Source organism: Portunus trituberculatus, chromosome 27, assembly GCF_017591435.1.
Source record: "Portunus trituberculatus isolate SZX2019 chromosome 27, ASM1759143v1, whole genome shotgun sequence".
NCBI lineage: Eukaryota > Metazoa > Arthropoda > Malacostraca > Decapoda > Portunidae > Portunus > Portunus trituberculatus.
In genome coordinates, this window is record NC_059281.1 from 1729249 (window position 1) to 1738582 (window position 9334).

Sequence of the window (9334 nt, forward strand, 5' to 3'; positions counted from 1 at the left end):
TAGTGATTGAATGTTGATGATATTTCATAGCGATAGACAAGATATTGTACGGATAAAGACATGTCAGATAGCCTAGTAGATGTGGCTCAAAAACATTGTTAGTGGATTTTTCAAGCTCTTCACCTTCATGTACCTTCGTCGTCTTCTTCAGCACCTCACTGTTCTCTCTACATATAAAACTACAACAGGCTAAAGGCTAATGCACATATGAGTCTAAAGGCGATCCACACTATACAGGGACGGTCACGCTCTGTTTACGGTGCTGTCACATACTAAATGCATTTCAGTGGGGACCGTAAGCCATTGAAATGCATGTAATATGAATGGACCGTGAGTGTATACCGCTATTTAAACGTGGCAATCCATTCCTTTAGCTTGCATCGGCCCTAAACTATTCACACTTCATATAGGTACTTTATTCTTGAGTGCAAACCCATGGTACAATAACGAGACACATCAAAAAGTTATTGTACCATGGTACAGTCAGTAGCCTGTAAGGCTGGCATAGCCTGTAAATTATGGACTAGGTCTAGGCTACTAGTAGAACTAATTTCGTTCATTAAGCATAAGCAGATTATACAATTTCTAATTTTGAGTGTTGAAACTGATCAGATTTAGCCAGTAAATCTAAGTTTCCTTACCTGTATTTTCTGCAGAAAGGCCACTTCCATTATCGTGTCCACGAAATAGCAGATTTTGATCAGGGACTGCCTCATTTTTTAGATCCCTCCAACTCCTTGGAACTGGGGAACCTAATAACTCATATTTCAAATTGCACTTAATTTGGGCGGAACTAAAATGTTGCTCACAAATCACGGCATTATTTACGTTTACTGTGTCAGCACGATAGCATTTTTGGAGCCACTGTCTTGCGGTGGTCTTGTTCTTGGGGAATTTAGAATATTTAAAATTACTAGACTTGGCAGGCGTGCATTCATACACTGCACAAGGTCTAGCTTTGCCCATACTAACAATAAGAAATTAATATTAAGGCACATGAAACATACAATCCAAGATCAAATTCTGCCACACGTGTACACTCACTCGAAGATATGGAGTTGTTTACACGACCGGATGACGTCACTGAGTCAGCTGGTGGTTCCAATAATGTTCTCGTGCGTCTACCTATCAAAAAGTTATTGTACCATGGATAAATCCCTTAGGAAGTTCTTGGCGTCGTCTAAACATCCCATTCACCTATCACAGCTCTTTCTAACTCAGCATCTATAAAGAGAGAGAAACTCGATCTCACGACCTAATCCATTGTTGCTTTTGCCTGTCAATGTGTTTGTCACTCTTTAACACACTTCTTATCTTTATAAACACAAGTCAACAATTACTAATATTTACACTGACTACGGAATCTGATAAGTGATCCCCGTAGAATTTCGTTCATTGGGTACGTAGGTAGGTTCACTGTTTGTCACCATTTCCTATTCCTTATACACACATAAACACAATTAACAATCACCACAGTACAAACTGGGTATGGATTGCGCTAAGTGAATCCCATAGAGTTTCACTGCATGCACGTAAATATGTGCTTGTAAGTTTGTCGTCATTCAATGATACACACACACAAGTAACAATCACTGGTGCACCAACTAATTGTTGAGTATGACAAGTAGATCCCATAGAATGTTACTGAGTAAACATAAATGATGTTCATCACTGCTTGTCACTGTCACGGGAGGCCTGCAAATATCCTGTTTCACCGTTGTCGTCACTGTCGTGTCGTCGTGGACCCCACGTTTTGACTGTTACTGCCCATCAAGGTGGTTGCAGGACAGTGAGACCCTCACGTTGACACGATAATATATATATTTTTCGGTCAAAACCTGTTGACAAAGGCACTACGATAAAATACAAACAAACAATACAATAAGCGCGTTTCCCTTTGGCAAGGATGCAGGTGAAATAATTAGGACCCCTCGACGGGTCGAATCCTTATATTATACCCATATTCCCACCAAATGAGAACGGCTGTGATATAAGTACATATATGCTACGTTTTGTGAGACTAAATACATTATAAAAATCTAAATACGATAAATACACTCATAGAATAGCGTGTGGGGTAAATACGTATACGTCTGAAGGACAATGAACTTACGTGTTCGGGTCTACGGCACGTTACAAGGAGATAACGATGTTAACGTGTACTCTGCGATAGCTTGTTGAGGACTGCTCCTTGGTGTGGCCTGGCATGAGGCAGTGAACTCACCCTCTGACCTCACTGCTGACCCAGGAATTCTCTATCTATGAGACGGGACTCAGCACTTCCTATCTTGTAAACAACTTTCATCGCTCCCTCTATCCCTCTCTCTCTCTCTCGGTGGCGATAACAATCGGTCTCCTTTGTATGATTCATCTCTATCTTCCTTTCTTTCTTCTATATCCATTTCTAATATTATATGGTCACTCTTTCCCAATGGACACTTATATCTTATATCATCGTTAATTTGTATATCCCTTGTTAAAACTAGTCCAATCTCGCCGGCTCATCATTTCCTCTGAGTCTTGTGTTTTCCTTTACTCTTTGGACCATCAAATTATCTATCATTAGGTTCAGGAAACTATCTCACCAGGCATCTTCCCCCCATACCACTTTCATAATTTTCCCAGTCCACCTCCTTACAGTTGAAATCTCCTACCAATATCACTTTTCTCCTTTCTTTAATGATTCTTGTAAGACTCCTTATTGTGTCATTTATCATGTCTTTATATTCTTGGTTAGTCCATGAGTTTGTTTTTGGTGGCACATATGTTCCAATGATTGTTAACTCCTTTTTATTAATATGTATCTTAATATACAGTATTTCTGATTTTCCTTCCCCAAACTCCACTTGATTTACCACTATCTCCTTCCTTAACATCATCATGACTCCTCCTCCTCCTTTACCCACTCTGTCTCTCCTCCATATATTATACCTTTTATCTATGTCTATTTTTTATTGCTTCATTTAACTTTGTTTCCACCAGGCATACAATGTCTGGTTCTTCTTTCTTTATGTAATCTCTTAATTCTAATTTAGTAGATAAAATCCCATCTATGTTTGTATACATCATTTTTAATCTCTTGTTCTTATCATTTTTAGTTAAATTTGCTCCATTTTTTTCTTTTCCTTCTCTTTTATATACCATTTCCTTATCCTGTCTCCTATAATTCTCCAAAAAAATGCCTCCTCCTCCTCCTCTGACCTTTCATTATTTTTTTCTCTTGCTTCTGCCATCAATTTGTTGTGTCTCTTCCTTTCCTCCTCGTTTCTATTTTTCTTTATATATATATCTTTGCAACCTTCTGTTTCTCTGAGTTTTGTTATTCTATGGATTTCTTCTACTTCCTCTTCTAAGTTCTGTCTATCCTCATCATTTAAATATTTTAGTAGGTCTTTTACTGATTTCATTTAATCCTTTTCCCTTCTTGGTCTATATCAGTGGTTCTTAACCTGGGTTCGATCGAACCCCATTCTGAGTCAGTTTCAATTCTGGTTTTTCACCCACTGGTATGATTCGTGATGTCACGCTCTGCTTGGCCATCATTGGCTGCAGCTGATCACGCCACATCGCCTGGCCTTGATATCTGTGCTGCAGGCAACTCGCTCCACTCAGTGGTCGACTTGTGACTGTCTTGATCGCACGTGATTTGTGATTTCCCTTTTAATACTTCAAACCCTTGATACTAACTATGTCGAGCAAAAAAAGGAAGTGGTCGGACGAATCTCAGTATGGATTCACTTATAACAAACATGATAGTCAGCGTCCTCAATGCATGATTTGCAATGCCAAGTTGAGCAATTCTAGTCTGGCACCGGCAAAACTAAGGAACACTTCCTAAAGCTGCATGGAGATTACAAGAACACAATGCTTGCTGAATTCAAGGTGAAGAGAGCCAGATTCGATGAAAAGGCTACTTCCTGTTTTCCTTTGTACCCATAGACAAACCGGTCTTAACAGCATCATCAGTTCGTACCTGATTGCAAAGCAGGGCAAACCACACACCATTGGTGAAACACTCATAAAACCAGCTGCGTTGAAGATGGCGAATATCATGCTGGGAAAAGCTGCTGAAAATAAGTTGTCCCAAATTCCTCTTTCAAATGACACCATCAGCAGCAGAATAGATGACATGAGCAATGACATATTGGCTCAAATAGTTGCAGATCTGATTTCAAGCCCAGCAAAATTCAGCCTCCAACTAGACAAGACCACCGATGTTTCCAGTCTATGCCAGCTTGCTGTGTTTGTGCGCTATGTGTGAAAGACGACATGATAAAGGAAGACTTTTTATTTTGTAGGCCTCTCACAACAACAACTAAAGCAGCTGACAAGAAGAAACTTGTGGATGACTTCTTCAGAGACAACAATCTTTCGTGGGATATGGTTTCTGCAGTTTGTTCGGACGGAGCTCCAGTCATGCTGGGACAAAAATCTGGTTTCAGTTCGCTGGTGAAAGCAGATGCACCACACATCATTGTTACGCACTGTGTTCTGCACAGGCATGCATTGGCAACAAAAACCTTGCCTCCAAATCTCACAGAAGTATTAAAAAATTGTAGTGGAATGTATGAACTATGTGCGAAATAGTGCTCTGAAGCACCGCATTTTCAAAGAACTGTGTAATGAAATGGGCTCTGAATTTGAAATGCTTCTGTACCATTCAAACGTTCGCTGGTTATCCCGGGGAAAGGTGCTGAATCGTGTTTTTGCCATGCGTGTGGAATTTGCCCTGTTTTTGCGAGAGCACAAACACTGTCATGCAGATTACTTTGAAAATTCTGAGTTCATTCTCATTTTGGCGTACATGGCCGATATCTTCGATGCTCTCAATCATCTCAATCAATAGATGCAGGGCAGTGGAGTCAACATCATCGAAGCGGAAGAAAATTTGAGGGCTTTTAAAAAAAAGCTACCATTATGGAAACGATGAACAGAGAATGATAATTTTGCAAACTTTCCCCTGCTGGATGACTGTGTAAGTAAGATCGAAGACGTGTCCGGTATCGGAGACATTTCTGTACCCGGGGAACTGAAGCAAGCAATTGCCATGCACTTAGATGAGCTCGCAAAGTCTCTTGACGGATACTTCCCCACCAGAGAGTCATATCCAGCATGGGTGAGACAGCCGTTCACGTTTAGTGTTGCAACAGCAGATGTCAATGATGAATACCTGGACGAAATCATTGAACTGCAGCAGAGCCAGGTTCAACAGCAACTCTTCAGAACAACAACGCTCTCAACGTTTTGGTGTCACCAAATCGTAGCGTACCCTCTTATTGCTAAGAAAGCCCTCGAGATACTCATACCATTTGCGAGCAGTCCTTTTCGAGGATTGTAGACATAAAAACGAAGAAAAAGAACAGACTTTGTTGTGAAAATGATATCAGAGTGGCACTTGCCAAGGTGAAGCCGTGCATTTCTGAAATGGTCTCTGAGAGGCAACAGCAAAAGTCACATTGATTTACAGTAAATATTCATAATGTTTTTGTTTTTTTGTGAAATTCAGGTTTGTTGGTTTTGTTCTTTGAACACAGTGATTTTGTGTGCAAATGATGCATGGTACAGTTTGTGTACTAATACAGTATATAGTAATTATAGTTAAATACATAGGTTTTGAATTTGTAGAAAAAAAAGCACATTTTATTTTTCCAACTATGAAGGGTTCAATGAATGCATGTATGGAACTTGTGGGGTTCAGTACCTCCAACAAGGTTAAGAACCACTGGTCTATATTTAACATTTTTTTTCTTTCAGTCCAAAAATAATTACACTTTTTTTTCTGCAATTTCTCTTACTAAATTTTCTTTTTTTCTTCAGGACTCCTAACATTTTGTTTGTCATATTTTCATCTCTTTCTTTTAACTGTTCTTGAAATACTTCCTGAAATGATTCCTTGTCTTTCTTATCTTGGATTCTCTATGCCTGTACTTCTTTTTAATCACATCTTGTACTCTTTCCTTTTCTTTGTTAACTAGATCTTTCAGCTTCTCTTTTTCTTTGTCGCCTTTGCCAAGTCCTTCTTCCATCAATTTCTTGTAGTTAGCTATTTGCACTTTTAATTCTTCATTTTCGGTTCTTAGCCTAGTTTCGTTTTTTTCCACTCTTTTCATCCTTTCTTTCAATTTCTGGAGCTCTTTATCCTGTTCTTCATTCTCTTTCATTCCCATACTCTCCTTTATCAATTTATCTAATTTACGTTCGATAGTCAACACTCTATCAAATAGTGAAGTATGCGCCGTATCAAAGCCTTCGAATGCTCTTTCTCCCTCACCAACATAGTGTGTGTGTGTGTGTATTTACCTAGTTGTATTTACCTAGTTGTAGTTTTACAGGGCCTGGGCTTTATGTTCGTGTGGCCCCGTCTCCATATCTACACTTATCTAATCTTACTTTAAAAGTATGCACACTCGTTGCAGAAACTACTTCTTCATTTAAACTGTTCCACGTCTCAATATATCTCTGCGGGAAACTATATTTTTTAATATCTCTCAGACATCTTCCTTTTCTCAGCTTTTTACTATGCGATCTTGTGCTTCGGATGTCATATTCTTCTCTCAGGATCAGTTTCTCATTATTCACTTGGTCCATTCCGTTGATCAATTTATAAACTTGTATCAGGTCTCCTCTCTCCCTTCTTTGTTCCAGGGTTGCCAGATCCATAGCCTTTAGTCTCTCCTCATATGTCATCCCTTCAAATTCTGGAACCATTCTTGTAGCTATTTTTTGTAGACTCTCCAATTTCCTTATGTTTCTTTTTATGAGGGGTCCACACTACCCCTGCATATTCCAATCTGGGTCTTATTATAGTACTTATATATATATATAGTACTTCTTCATCATTTCTTTGTCCATGTAGTGAAATGCTACTCCAATATTCCTTAGCAAATTATATGTTTCTCTAAAAATTCTATCAATATGGCTTACTGGTTGATTGTTTTCTTCCATCATCACTCCTAAGTCCTTTTCCTTTTTAACTTTCTCCAGTTCTACTCTATCTCCCATCTTATAGATTCCCACAGGTTGTCTTTCACTCTTTCCCATTTCCATGACATGGCTTTTGTTCACATTGAATTCCATTTCCCACTTTTTACTCCATTCCCAGATCTTATTTAGGTCTTCTTGCAGTATTTCACAATCCTCCTTTTGCTTTATAACTCTGCACAGTTTCGTATAATCTGCAAACAGATTTATGTAGCTGTTCACTCTTTCTGGCATGTCGTTAATATAAATGAGGAAAAGTACTGGTGCCAATACTGACCCGTGTGGCACTCCGCTTTCTACTGCTCTCCACTTGGACTTCATATCTTTAACTACCGTCCTTATTTCTCTCCCCCTCAAATAATTTTCTATCCATCTCAATGTGCTTCCTTTTAAGCCACCCTTCTCCTCTACCTTCCATAGTAATCTTGCATGTGACACTTTGTCAAATGCCTTTTTTAAATGTGTGTATTTACCTAGTTGTATTTACCTAGTTGTATTTACCTAGTTGTAGTTTTACAGGGCCTGGGCTTTATGCTCGTGTGGTCCCGTCTCCATATCTACACTTATCCAATTTTTCTTTAAAACTATGTACACTCTTTGCTGATACCACTTCCTCACTCAAACTGTTCCAAGTCTCAACACATCTTTGCGGGAAACTAAATTTTTTAACATCTCTCAGACATCGTCCCTTCCTTAGTTTCTTACTATGCGATCTTGTGCTTCTAAAGTCATATTCTTCTCTCAGGATCAGTTTCTCATTATCCACTTCATCCATTCCGTTAATCAATTTATAAACTTGTATCAGATCTCCTCTCTCTCTTCTCTGCTCCAAGGTTGGTAGATCCATTGCCTTTAGTCTCTCCTCATATGCCATCCCTTTATATTCTGAAACCATTCTTGTAGCCATTTTTTGTAGTCTCTCTAATTTTCTTATGTGTTTCTTTTTATGGGGAGTCCACACAACTCCTGCATATTCCAATCTAGGTCTTATTTTAGTACTTATCAATTTCTTCATCATTTCCTTGTCCATATAGTGAAATGCTACTCCAATATTCCTTAGCAAATTATATGTCTCTCTAAAAATTCTATCAATATGGCTTACCGGTTGATTATTTTCTTACATTGTCACTCCCAAGTTCCTTTCCTTTTTTACTTTTTCTAGTTCTACTCAATCTCCCATCTTATAGATTCCCACTGGTCGTCTTTCACTTTTTCCCATTTCCATGACATGGCTTTTGTCCACATTGAATTCCATCTCCCATTTTTTGCTTCATTTCCAGATCTTGTTTAAGTCTTCCTGTAGTATTTCACAATCCTCTTTTTGTTTAATGACTCTGCACAGTTTCGCATCGTCCGCAAACAGATTTATGTAGCTGTTCACTCCCTCTGGCATGTCATTTATATATACGAGAAAAAGTATTGGTGCCAATACTGACCCCTGTGGCACTCCGCTGTCTACTGTTCTCCACTTGGACTTCATATCTTTAACTATCGTCCTTATTTCTCTCCCCCTTAAATAATTTTTCATCCATCTCAATGTGCTTCCTTTTAAGCCACCCTTCTCCTCTAACTTCCATAGTAATCTTTCATGTGGCACTTTATCAAAAGCCTTTTTTAGATCTAAATAAATAGTCAACCCATCCCTCTCTCTCTTGTACTTTATCAACTATTCTAGAGTAGAAACTCAATAAATTTGTCACACATGACCGACCTTTTCTAAAACCAAATTGGCTATTTGATAATATTTTGTTGTCTTCAAGAAACTCGATCCATTGCTTCTTTATTACTTTTTCACACATCTTGCATATTACACTAGTTAGTGATACCGGTCTGTAATTTAAAGGTTCTTCCTTCCTTCCGCTCTTATATATGGGAACCACCTCAGTGTGTGTGTGTGTGTATTTACCTAGTTTACCTAGTTGTAGTTTTACAGGGCCTGGGCTTTATGCTCGTGTGGTCCCGTCTCCATATCTACACTTATCCAATTTTTCTTTAAAACTATGTACACTCTTTGCTGATACCACTTCCTCACTCAAACTGTTCCAAGTCTCAACACATCTTTGCGGGAAACTAAATTTTTTAACATCTCTCAGACATCGTCCCTTCCTTAGTTTCTTACTATGCGATCTTGTGCTTCTAAAGTCATATTCTTCTCTCAGGATCAGTTTCTCATTATCCACTTCATCCATTCCGTTAATCAATTTATAAACTTGTATCAGATCCCTCTCTCTCTCTGCTCCAAGGTTGGTAGATCCATTGCCTTTAGTCTCTCCTCATATGCCATCCCTTTAAATTCTGGAACCATTCTTGTAGCCATTTTTGTAGTCTCTCTAATTTTCTTATGTGTTTCTTT